Source organism: Alexandromys fortis, unplaced genomic scaffold (genome assembly GCF_014885135.2).
Source record: "Alexandromys fortis isolate MF-2015 unplaced genomic scaffold, M_Fortis_MF-2015_v1.1 scaffold_21, whole genome shotgun sequence".
Lineage (NCBI taxonomy): Eukaryota > Metazoa > Chordata > Mammalia > Rodentia > Cricetidae > Alexandromys > Alexandromys fortis.
In genome coordinates, this window is record NW_026067905.1 from 4,107,560 (window position 1) to 4,116,654 (window position 9,095).

Sequence of the window (9,095 nt, forward strand, 5' to 3'; positions counted from 1 at the left end):
AAAGAATATTTAGAGATGAATTACAGTAATAATTTAGTTTATTATGAATAAACTTATAAAACTAATAAAAAAAAGAAATATTTGAAATAATACATTAGTCAGGTTTTTTTTTTTTTGTCACTGTGAAGAAATACTCTAGAGAATCAACAGAAAGGAGAAGTTTCTTTCTTTGGCTTGTGTTTCAGTCCATGGTCCCTTAGTTCTGTGGTTTCTGGGAACTGTGAGGAGGAACCGTGTGTTGAAGCAAAAGTCCTGGAAAGATAGGGGAAGGAGAGAGAGAGAGACAGAGAGAGAGAGAGAGAGAAAGAGAGAGAGAGGGAAGGGAGAGAGAGAGAGAGAGAGAGAGAGAGAGAGAGAGAGAGAGAGAGAGAGAGTCCTTTAAGGACCCACTCTCGGTGACATGCTGACCCAGCTAAGGCCATCAAACTCCAAAAGTTGCTGCCACCTCCCAATAGTCCATTAAAAATGTCCCTGCGGATGGACCAACGATGACTTCAGAGCGTCATGAGCCGAGCACCCCCAACCCTCATCTCTGCATGCTGCTGCATGAGGAGCCAAAGCTTCAGTGTAGGGCCTCTGGGGATGTGTGTGTGTGTGTGTGTGTGTGTGTGTGTGGCATCTCAGACCCAAACTATTACGGTAAGTGTCCTCAGCAGTACAGAGGTTTCTACTGATGATGGGTCTTTAGAAACGTTTTAAAGCAGATGATGGCATGTGACCTGAACTCCAAACACTGACAGAGCACCCCATTCCATGGAGAACCTAAAGCCAAAAAAGTTGATGCCGCTGATACAACTTCACATAGACCTTTGGGCAAAGAGGAAAACGTTGACAGAAGCTTTAATATGCTTAAATGAAAATGAAATTCAAATAGAATCTTAATCACTGAAGTGACTGGAGTAGAGAGAATGATGTTAGCAGAAGTAGTAGTTAATTTTTCAGACCGTACCATGGAATTAATTTACATTTTTAATTTGGTTACGAAAAACAATACTACCAAATATATGGGACCTTCTTGGCTTTAAGTTATTACTCTGTGGGAGTAGATGAATGAGTAGGGTGGCTACTTTCAAACAGAGGCACTTGAGGCTTTAATTCATTAGCCATCCAAGAAGGAATAATAAATACTTCAAATAAGCAATGCTTTTCATATCTGCTCACTAATGAAATTTTAATTAACTATAGAACCAATTATAAGATTCAGTAGGAAATGTTGCAAGATTCATTTTTCAAAATGGAAATTAAAGCACTCACATAATTTTTCTGCTTGGTTTTCTGTAGAAAGCCTTCTTGTTCTTTCTCTTTAATGTTTTTTATCATCATCAGTGTGAAGTATACACAGTCTCCTGCAGTAGTTTTCACAGTTGAATTCCTTTTTATTACTTGTTTCATGGATCCAAGTTACATACACATGTGCAGGAGAGTTTGGAAAGTACAAAATTATGTATTACCCAACTTAGATGAATTGTTAGCCCCCAAAGAGGCCCCTTTCTATTTTACATGCACTAAAAGTTTTCTGTGAGTGTCTTTATATGCCTGTTACTTGAACAGGTAGGACTCTGAAACACAGGCATTTGCCTGAAAATTTTCCATTATAATCTCTTTTATCTTCTTGTCATAAAGGTTCATGAATAAACAAGCATTAGTTATCATGCTTTTAAAAATTAATTGTTAAGGTCAGCCTGCAGTTTCATTGTGGCATTTCCATTCATATGTGTCAGCGTACTCTGTTCTAATGTATTCCCAGTTTCTCTCTTGCTGGTGTCAATTGTCCTGCCTTCAATTTGTATGCTGTGTGTGTGTGTGTCCACGCGTGTGCGCACGTATATGTATGAGGAGACCTGATGACAATCTTGAGTGATGTTTCTCAGGTACTGTCCCCTCTGCTTCTTTTTTGAGGTAGGCTCTCTCACTAACCTTTAACTTACCAAGTAGGGGAGTGAGCTCCAGGGATTCACCCTCTGCCTCCTCAGTGCTGGGATTGCAAGCATGATGTCACTCCAACACTTTTGCTGTTCCAATAGGAGGGATGCATTCTTTCTTGGAGTTACTTCATGTGCTTGGGCAATGGTGTCCCTGCTGCTGTCCCTAGTAAACTTCTTCCACCCCCACATCCTATTCCACCCCATCCCACTCCATCTATCCTTCCACTCCTCCTCTTCTTTCCCCTTCTCTTCTGTTTTCTCTTCTCTCCATCCCTCCCCTTCCATCCCACTCCATCCCACCCTTTCCTATCCTCACATCCCTGTATTAGAAGACTAGCTTTTGGGGACAGCTTGCTCACTGGTAACTTGGAGAGAGGCAGACGGCATCAGTGTTCAGATGGGATGAGGATTACGATTGGGTTTTACAAGGAAAAGCAAGTGATACTTTCTAGAGGTCTAATTTCCATACACTGTATTTTTCCTGTAGTGCGTCTGCAGAGAACACCTCATACTGTTCGAGAAAGTCCATAGAATTCAAGGAAAGTTCATAGCTTTTCCTCCCACCACCTCATCTTACTAAGCTGCATTTCCCCCGGGTATGAAAAGTTTTAGACCCTAAGAGAAGGACATCTGATGTTCTGAACTTGGCTGGTGCAGTCCAGTAGTGAAGCTCTTCCACTACTTAGAGTACTGTTGAAGATTACCACCTTCTAAAGAGAGTGTGCTGGGTGTGGTGATGCATGCCTTTCCAGCACTGGGGAGGCAGAGGCAGGTGGATCTCTGGGAATTCAAAATCAGCCTGGTGTCTACATAGTAAGTTCCAGGACAGTCAAAGCTCCACAGTGAGACCCTGTCTCAACAACAACAACAACAACAAAGGCAAACAAAAGAAGGTGTTAGAGAGAAAGCCTTAAGGACAAAGATTTCCAGTAAAGGCTAGGACTTCTTCCCACTAATTTCTGACCCATCACAAGTGTGTTCATATCTCAAGATGAAATGTCAGCAATAGTGAAGCCCACAGCCAGGGCCTCACTAGCTGTGCATTAAATGCTTCTTTTCCATGGCACTGAAAAAAGTTTAATGAGGTCTATTAAACTTTTGAAGGTTGCTGCATGTAAATTGTAAGTGAACATTTTGTTTCTTTCAGGCAGTAATTCATCATTTGTTCAAGTACACTTATTTCTAAGGCATATCATAGGGTATTTATTTATTTTTTTGTTTGTTTTGAGACAAAATCTCACTCTGTACCCTGGGGACTCATAGTGATCCTCTTGCTTCAGACTCTCCAGTACTGGGATTATAGACTGTAGCTTCCATGTGCTGGGATTATAGACTGTAATTCCATGTCTTGGGATTATAGACTGTAGATTCCATGTCCTGGGATTATAGACTGTAGATTCCATGTCCTGTGATTATAGACTATAGATTCCATTTCCTGGGGTTATAGACTATAGATTCCATGTCCTGGGATTATAGACTGTAGATTCCATGTCCAGCCTCAGAAAATATTTGCTCTGTTTTCATTCATTTATAAAATATTTAATATCTTCTACTTTCTGCTAGCAAAAATATGCTGTTGGATGAAGTAATTTTTAGCAGTACATATAATTTCTGTCATAAAATAAAAGGAAACGTTTGTTCTGGGTTTATTTTATACATATATCTTGTTGAGTTATACAAGAAGACAGAACTCTTGAGTTGAATGTATACAAACATTCACACACACCAAAGGACTATCACCCAACTGAGATCTCTATTTCCACTTCATCAATTGCTCTTAAACCTAACTGGCTACCAAAATGCATATGGCATTTTATCACATATCTAATTTGCAGGACTGAGAATAAATTATGTTTTATTAGATATGAAAATGTTTTGTGTTAATGGCTTTTAGTAAATATGAAAGGATCTGACTATTTCATAGTGATTTTTATATCTCTTGTCTTACTGAGACAGTCTCATGTATCTCAGGCTATCCCTGAACTCACTCTGTAGTGAAACAATGACCTTGGGCTTTTAATTCTCCTGTAAAATTTTAATTCTTCTATAAAACTGTTGAGGGAGCTGCGGGCTGCATACCACCACCCAGCTCCTGCCACCGGCTAGCTTTACCCGAAATAACAACACACAAACTGTATTCTTTTAAACACTGCTTGGCCCATTATATCTAGCCTCTTTTCAGCTAACTCTCGCACCTGGGCTAGCCCATTTCTAATAATGTGTGTAAGCACCCCAAGGTGCGCTTACCAGGAAGATTCTAGTCTACGTCCATCCTGGATCAGAGCTTCATCGCATATGCCCTGGGGATGAGCTGCATGGCGTCTGAGCGCACTTCCTCTTCCTCCCAGCATTCTGTTCTGTTTACTCCTCCCACCTATGTTTTAACCTATGAGGCCAAGCAGTTTCTTTATCACTTAACCAATGACCTTCCTCCATCATAAAACTTAAATGGAAGTTTTATATTGAACCCACAGGCGTTGTGCATGCTAGGCAAGCACTCTAGTGCCTGAGCCATGATCCCAGCCCTGGATTTTACATTTCTAAAATTATGTGTAAACAAGCACCTACTGGATGAAAACTTAAGCCTTGCCAACCCATTTAGCTAATGGTTTAACAATACGGTTTGCCTTTTCATGGCTAAGGTACATAGTATATTTTCCCACTGGTTGAAATATTACATTTAATGATTATATTGGACTAAATAAGACAAAGTGAATGAGTTCCAGGCCTGAAGCAGGGTGTGGAAGGGTCCTGGTCTTATTCCTACTCTAAACTAATAATATTGACTTTAGGGATGCGATAACCGTACCTTGTACAGTGATACAGCTTCAAATTATCAGTGGTCAACACAATAGAATAACCTTAAAACATTGTCATTTAACATTATTTTAGAAATAATTTTTGGTGTGTGTGTGTGTGTGTGTGTGTGTGTGTGTGTAAAATTCAAAAGGGGGCTGGAAAGATGGCTCAATGGGTAAAAAGGTGCTTGCTGCTGACCCTGGCAACTGAATTTGACCCCTGGAACTGCACAGTGAAGGAAAGAATCGACTCCTTTAAGTTGTCCTTTGACTTCTACTCATCCGCGGTTTCTTGGTATGAATGTACCCCTCACACACACTAAATGACTATAATGAATTTTTAAAAACTTTAATAGGATTTAAAGAGCTGAGTGATGTTATCACACACAAAATGTCCTCATTTCCATTCCCTTAAGTGTGTGCTTTCTTTAATATGCAGTGTCCTCGGTTTGGCAGATCTTCAAAAGCCACCAATTCTACAGAACTCTTTAAACTTTGACAGACATATCGTGTAGGCAGGCACAGTGCTCCATGTCTTAATCCCAGCAACCCAGGAAGAGAAACTTCAGAATCAATATTAAGTTAAAAATGTGCTGGTGGACACACAGTTTTCCATTTTTTTTTTTTTTTGAGGATTTTAAGGATTTGTCAGTCAAAGGTTTCCACTGCAGGGTACAGTGTTCTTTTTGGTGGCAGCTTTAGTATCTATTTTTCCTTCTCCCTTGTAGGACCTGTTCTTTGCTAGTGGTCAAGTCACTTTGTCTTCAAGAGGAGCCAGTATAAAGGCAGGAACACCACAGCTTTAAAGATCAAAAGCTTGCTTTAATATACCACGTCCACAGTTTTCTATCCACTGAATGTCCAGAGCTCCGTGTACCCAACATCAAACCGCTCAGTGTTTTTTAACCAAACAGGCCATGTGTTTGTGGTGTCTTGGTACACTATGTTTCTCCTCTTATGTCTTCACTATCAAAGGAACAAGCCAGAGCAAGCAATTAATGGGAAATTTCCAGAATATTGTAATAGAGAGAGATGCCCAGAGTTGAGGGTCAGAGTGTCCTGGCATGGTGGGAACAGCAGACAAGCAACAGCTAGAACGGTTTGCCAGCTATGATTGTTTATGTCATCAGAAAGGCTTCTTGGAAAGATGACTAAGTAAAGTTCATTCCCATGTCACACTGGTTTTCTTTAGGGTATGCGGATACACAATTCAGTTTGTCATGTAGGAGATAAAGAATGGAAATTCTAGGGTCAGTGTCTGGCCTTGTGACCCATAAAGGAAGGCGTCAACTGTGTCTTATGAGAGTGAGGAGGAAAAGCTGAACTGTGCTGGGCATTTCAGTAAACTGAAAGCATCTATAACTGTGGGTTATGACCCCATCTGGGGTTGTGCGATGGGACGTGGAAGCTATAAAAATTTGGCAAGTGTGAAAGTTTTCTGGATGCACAAAGCCCCCAAATTAATTCAATATAGGTCATGCAATGAATTAAGGTGTCTTTGGTAGCTACCATCTATATTGCATGATGGGGAATTATTGCAGCCTCAGGTCTGAACACACACACACACACACACACACACACACACATTTTCATACTTCACACCAGCACGCTGCACACCATCACACTATATACCACCAACAAAAGCTGCCTGAAATGCAGCTCACAATAGAGTCTGTCATATGTTTGGGATTTCAGGGCTTTTACTGTACATACAAAGCTCTTTGTACTTACATAAAACGGTTTAGTTATAGAAGACAAAGCTTTTTTTTTAATATTTTGCTACTAGTCCTTGGCATGCAAATATCAAATTAACATATCTTTGTATTGTTCTGTGTTTGCCAAACAAGCACATCCATCTCATCAATATGTAAATTTGCTTTAATCTTTAATAAGTGGTAGAATCGTACAAATACTGAAGAATTTCTTTAAAATAAATTTGCGGTTAACTACCAGTAAGTGTTTTATATGTTATGTACCTATCTGCCTAGGGTCATGTACAAGTTTCTCAGGTGAGGAGCAGCCATGAATGGATAAATTTTATGAAGCATTTGTTGATGTTACCTGGGGAAGGTTTCATTTCAGGAAGAATGGTTTTGGGAAACAATGGGTAAAGATGCTAACTTTTTTCCTAGGGTCGTAGGGTTCAGGTCAAGTTTAACATTATCTCCACTACTGCTGACTAACTAACATTCTGGCATTAAGATTGCCTGTCTCCACAACTAGCCTTTCTCACAGTCGAGGTCCCAGAAGCAGCCTCCAGACTGAGCAGCTTACAGCGTTTATTGGCTGTTTCTAAGTTGAGCAGCTGGAGGATGTTTGGAGCAGCCTGCAGCAAGCCAGTTCTGGTCTCTGGCTTGTTTGTGTGCAATTTTGAACTAAGAGAGAAACATTTTTTTTTGCACTTTTTTTTTAAAGAAGAAAATTGAGAAAAGAAAAAGATATTGCTGAGGTTTACTTTTTGTGCTTTTGCAAAGGCTAAATTTATTACCCAGCTCCATTAGAAAGGTTTGTCTATTCCTGGGTTGGAAGTGGGTGGAGGACTGTCGAGACGGTCATAGCAAAGGCCCAGCCAATCCTGCAGTTGTTTGGGAGCTGGTGTGTTACACAGCTGTGTTGGCTTAAGGGGGTGTGTATACGTGCATGTGTGTGTGTCCATCTCATCTGTGTCCCCATTTATGTACCCATTGTGTCCCTGTCTGTTCGTCCTTGTATCTGTCTATGTCTCTCTCTCTCTTCATTTGTGTGTGTGTGTGTGTGTGTGTGTGTGTGTGTGAAGACATCATGGGTTTTCCCATGTGGTTCAGATTGCGACTGTGAAGGGACTGAGATCATGTATTTGACCCTAGTGGGACAGCAAGAGAAATGACCACTCTAGTACTGAAGACAGGGTAGAGGTTCTGGTAGCAGCCGCTGCACCAGCCTTCCCTGACATCCTCAGAGAGAGTTTGGCATCCTCTTCTGCTCTCCCACAGGGCAAGGTTTGTTGCTACTTATTATGTGATTAGCTTTTCACCTGCCACTGTCCCCTGCTCAGAGGAGGCATACTTACAAACAGGAATTACGTTTTATTATTTCTTTTTGTGTTCCTGGTGCTGGATACGGGGGCCGGCACACGGAATGGGCTCAGTAAATATTAACCAAATACAAAACTATCCTTGCTTATGTGAGATTGAAAAATAGGTTGGAAGCTATCTGGGAGCTCACTGTGTAAGGCACTAGAAGCATGTCTTACAAGTCAGAGCTTGATTTATTTCCATGAAATGTTTATGACTGAATTTGACATTTGAATCTAAGAAGAGCAGAATGTGCAAGTTCAATCCCACACTGGAGTTGGAAATCATGCTGTATGTGGTGGGGGCAGTGAGATGGCTCAGTGGGTAGAGTCACTTGTCGCAAAGCCTGACAGGCTGAGACCAGTCCCTGAGAAATACACAGTGGAAGGAAGACTGATGCCTGCCGCTTGCCCTTTGGTCTCACACGTGCACTGTAGCACACATGCATGAAACCACACACACACACACACACACACACACACACACACACACTTAAAACGATCATTGAAAAATGAGGTGGTGGAGAGTGATGGAGGAAGAATGGCAGAGGAAGAAACCTGACATTGACCTTTGGCCTCCAAAGACACATGCACACCTGATATACATGTGCATATACACATACTACACACACACACAAGCGTGTGTGGACACACATACGCGCAATGACACAAATTATAACAGGAATTGCTCTCTGTGAAGACATCCACCCGACATATAAGTGTGTCTTCGGTGTGTTAGCACTGAACTATCAAGATACAAACATGGACCATTGCCTGGATTACTTTCCAAGACCTACAATTCCTGATACAGGGGCATTTTCAGGACCATAACTTATAGGAAAATTGATAGAAAAATAAATTCTATATGCTCTTAGTTCAACAATGGGCCAGGGTTTTATACTCTGCTCTACGGATGGTAGATGAACTCAGCTTCAGATGTCCCCAGGAAATGCAGACCTTTGGGAAGTGTTTATTGTAAGCATTATTTTAGGATTTCCATCACTGCATTTCCCAATAAGATGGAGGGGAATTTTCTACTGTTTTTTTTTTTTTGGTCAAATTTAGCACTAACTAGTATCGTCTGGGAAGAGAGAATCTCAGTGGACAAAATGTCCCCACTAGATTAGTCTATGTGTAAGGCAGTGAAATATTTTAATATTTTATTGATTAATAACTAGTGTGCAATGGCCCAGCCTACTACAGGTGGAGACACCGCTGTGCAAGTGGTCCTGAGTTGTATAAGAAAGTAGACCGAGTGAGCTATGGGGATCCCCCATGGCCTTCGCTTCAGTTACTGCTTCAACCTCCTGCTTGAGTTTC